Genomic DNA, 4,629 nt, shown 5'->3' with positions numbered 1-4,629 from the left:
TCCTTCGAAAATAATCTCATTTGGTAGTAGAAGGGTTTGCAAGGGTATCTTGCTCTCATTAATATCCTTCAGAACCTTAGCCTTGCCCTTGTGCGGAGGGACGTATTCAGGTAACCGAGCGATAGGGTCAGCACCTTGGGCTTCAACTTCCTCCACATCTACTCCCACATCCTCATCATCCATCGGGATGTGTTTGATTTCTTCCTCCTCCGGTTCTAGATTGATGGCTCTGCCCTTCTCCTATGTGGTATGCTTCAGTCGGTTTCTTCTTGGCGATGCACGCACTGGTATCGTGGGATGCTTTCCCTTCTTATCCTTCATGCTCTCCTTGGTTGGGGTCGGCTTTGGTCTCGATGTCCTCGGTGATTTGGGGACTTTGGCTAATATTTTGGAAACCTCGGGAGCAGCTTCTTTGGCCTCCATCTCAATTTCTAGCACTGACTCCTCTGCTCCGGTATCTATAGCTTCTATGGGTGATGACATGATGTTCTGCAAGAACACCTGTGTCTCCTTCGACAATGTCTCAAATACTAAACTAGCTATCAGAAGTTCAAAGTGTCTGTGATTCATGTGCGCTTAAGAGCTCAACAACTCAATTCTCAAAATGCCAAGTGTTTATCATTAGACATCCTATAGGGCATTTTAAATTCAAATCCGATTGTTCCCCCCAAATTTGGTTCATTAATTCTAGATTGGTGGAAGATTTTCAAGGATCAAGCTCATAAATTACATCTTAAATGATGGCCGCCCACTCCATTTGGCCGCATTTCTATTGTCAAATCATGAACAATGACTTTAACGGTCACTTTTTGGCCGACCTACGTGATTTCTCCTTGGGTAGCGCAGCTCCCTTCGTGGTGTCGTAAACCTTGTGACACTTCCTTGCTTCGTACAATCCTCCAATCACGCAGCTCCCCAAACTGGGTGATGTATTTTATAGTCTCGTGCCTCCTTTCAGCTGCCTAGAGCGCTAAGATTGTGCTACCTTCATATAGTCACATGGCTGGACAACCGATGTATGGCTTCAAGTGACTGCCATTCACCTTTCCTAGGAAGGGATATCCATTCAATTTGACCAGCTAAACCGCTCCTCCATTGGTAATCTCCTTAATGACATAGGGCCCTGACAAGTGCATTCTGAATTTTCCTGGAAATTTATCAAACTTGCTGTCATATAACAAAACTAGGTCATTTACCTTAAAGGTGCACAACTTAATGTGCCAATCATTCCATTATTTTTCGCGCTTCTTTTAGACCTGTTGGTGAAATCCAGCTAAAAATATTTCTTCCTCAAGCTCAGCCAGCTGTGCGAGCCTCTCTTCCAGTGCTCCGCGATCTGTCATACCTATGAGTGTCACTATGCATAGACTAGGCACAATTTATTCCATGGGCATTATCGCTTCAACATCGTAGACAAGCCTAAAGGGTGTTTGTCCAGTCAACTTCTCACATGTCATCCGATAGGCCCATAGATAGGTCCCAATCACTTCGCTGAGCATTGCAAACCTTAGTGAGCACGTTCTCCAACAATTTATTGAATGCTTCCACTATCCCATTAGCCTACGGGTGATAAGGCGTGCTCTTTTGGTGATATACTTGAAATTACTCCGTCAGTGCACTGATCGTCTCATTGAAAAAGTGCATACCGTGATCACTCATCAAAATCTTTGGATAGCCAAATCGAGTCACTACATACTCAAAGAGGAACTTTGCAGTAGTTGCGCCTATGTAATCCTTGATAGGCTGTGTCTCCACCCATCGAGTAAAATACTCCGTCGCGGTGATAATGTATCTCACTCCCATCTTTCCTTGGGGCTAAATGGGTCTCACAAAATCTATCGCCCATTTTTAAAAGGGTTGTAACATCATCTGTGGATTCAGATGTAGCTCATCCCTCTACGATGGCCTGCCAGTCCTTTGACACACATCACATGATTTGTAGTAAGCTTTTGAATCCTGATGGAGGGTTGGTCACCACAACCCTGTATGTAGAATCTTCTGCGCGGTTTCTCTCCATGTATAATGTCCTTTCGCAGTGCCCCCATGAGTATCCATAAGGACACTACTCCTTTCAAAATCCACTACATATCGTCACACTATTTCATTAGAACCCATTTTGTATAGATGCCCAAGAATAACAGAAACATCTGTCGCGTGGACCACTAACTCCTTCTGCTAGATGGTGTATCCTTCCCAGGCAGTTCATGTCATTAGGAAGTGTATGATATCTTCAAAATGACAATCCCTGACGCACACTGCAAATAGATGTGCGTCAAGCAATCCTTCTTTCAAATTAGTGGGCTCTTCCCCTATTTCGATGCGCGACAAATGTTCTAGTCCCGCATTCAGACGTCCAGGCTTCATAATAAATTCAAAATCATACTCCTGGAACAATAACAACCATCTATAGATTCTCCCCCCAACACAGGCTTATTGACTAGGTATTTCATCACATAATGATCTGTATACATCTTAAAATGGCCACCCAGCAAGTAGTGTCTAAAATTCTAGAGCGCGTATACCATGGTTAACTATTATGTGGAATTTTGCATCTATAGATAAACACAATTTCCCTAGGTGGGTAGCTACACCTAGAACAATAGATTTAAAGTGCTTAACCTTTTACTATAGAAGATAAATAAGACAAGGGACCTACTTGCTATCTTTCACTTTCCCTTTGTCTCCTTCGTATGGCTCCCGTCTCTCCTTCTCGAACTTAATCCACTCGACAAGCACCTGCAATCATAAATAGAGGACAAAAACCAATCAAAGCAAGAGATCTATCTACTATAATAAAATGGAATCAAAATAATTTACACATATAATCATCATACATAAAGACAAGAATATGGGAAAAGGTATAAACAACTTTATTAAGTAGAAGGAAGATTTACAACCATGAAGTCTGATCCAATGTCACTCCTCCAGCTTAGGTTCCAACCAACATCAAATCAAAAGCACAACACTCTGGCAGCATAACAATACTTGTTAACAATCTCAAACCTCACACCAACAATATCTCCTTACAAATTCTCAAAGTCCAGCCCCTGGTCACTTAGATGAGTGCTCATTTTATAGGAAAATGGAGGAGGCTTGGTCATAAATGAGGGTATTGAATTTCCCTCCAAACCTAGAGTTAGTTTCCATGGAGGAAGGGATGAGAGGATACGAGGTTACTTAACTGATTCCATATATAATTTCGAGCTCATAGGAGATGATAAGTGTGGGAATATTCTAGAAGGCTCCAGAAGATAAGAATATTCCGAGGACCCTATGATGATTTCACTCAATCTCGCCCAGCGCAGGTCAAAGTGGGCCTAAGTGCTCTGAAAATCACCCTGACATGGGCCTACCTACACTAAAGCACACTTACCCCTGACCAAGGCTGCACTGGTCCCTCAAGGAGGCATTTCTAGAGGGCTTCAAGCCAAGAAACTCTCAGGGAAGGAGGCATTTAAAGTTATGGCTTGTCTAGGGCATGTAGAAACTGAATTAGGGTTTGATGAGCCCTAATAATACTAATTTGAATGATGGGATTGATGTGCCCAAATGGATCTGTAACAACTTCCCCCTAAAGCATGAAGTTGAAAATGATAATGTTGAATGATATGCTTTATGATGTGATGAGGAGGTTCTAAAGCGGATGGTGACCTACATCAATTACAATACATAATATCATGATATTTTGATTTTTTCTCATGAATTACTGAGGGAAGACATAGCCATGCTCAACATATAAACTTTCATTACAAGTACATAGATAGTCATCTATAGATATAGACCCATGACGGGATTCCCATCAGTGTAAAGCCATTGTACGGATGATTTGGTACTTTCCGGAAATCGCAGCCTAGATGTATGAAAGTAGATCCGGGGTCTTCTATCTCGTTCAATTGTTCGCTCAAGTATGAGTCTAACCATGTGAATATGTGATCTAAAGTTGAACATGGGAAGACACTGTCTAATTACCAGCCAATGATGTAAGTCGTTAATAAACGTGAGAGAAATCATCGATAATGATAATGATCCTCAAGGTACTGTAGTACATTCTGCATGGTGTGAATGGATGTTTTGATGTCAAACACCATACAAAGTCTTTAGTCGAAGGCCAGTGATGTCAACGTATCGCCAGAAGCAAGAAACCTGCCATTGATGTATGCAAGCCTCAAGGTACTAGAAGGGTGTTTCTAAGTCAACTTCTTAGATATTGTGTTGATGTCCACAAGAAGAAACTCGTTGAGGAGGGCCTTGATGTATCCCACATCAACGACATGAAATGAGTGTAATGATTTTTGGAGACGGAATGTGACTGATGACACAAGGTTCAGGAATGGCGGTCATGAAAATGAAGGTTTATGAGTATTGCAAAGGATGAATTTAACTGAGTGACTTCTCTTGAACATGTCGACGACACTGAATGAATTGGGAACATTGACCCCAAATAAAAATAATGGATGGTATGATAGATCATTGGTATGATAACCATTAAGCATATAACCCAACCCATGTTGTCATAGTGATGAAGTGAAAGTTTCATGTTCAAGAGCAACCTGTTGCCATAAAGTGGTTTACCCCTTTTCCCATTTTCCCTAGTCATTGATGACTAGTACCTCTTTATTTTTTATCAAG

The sequence above is a fragment of the Pinus tabuliformis genome, chromosome 9 (assembly GCF_031772625.1).
Source record: "Pinus tabuliformis cultivar Carrire ecotype Pingquan chromosome 9, CPIR1, whole genome shotgun sequence".
Taxonomy (NCBI): Eukaryota; Viridiplantae; Streptophyta; class Pinopsida; order Pinales; family Pinaceae; genus Pinus; species Pinus tabuliformis.
Note: the sequence above shows the minus strand (reverse complement) of the source record.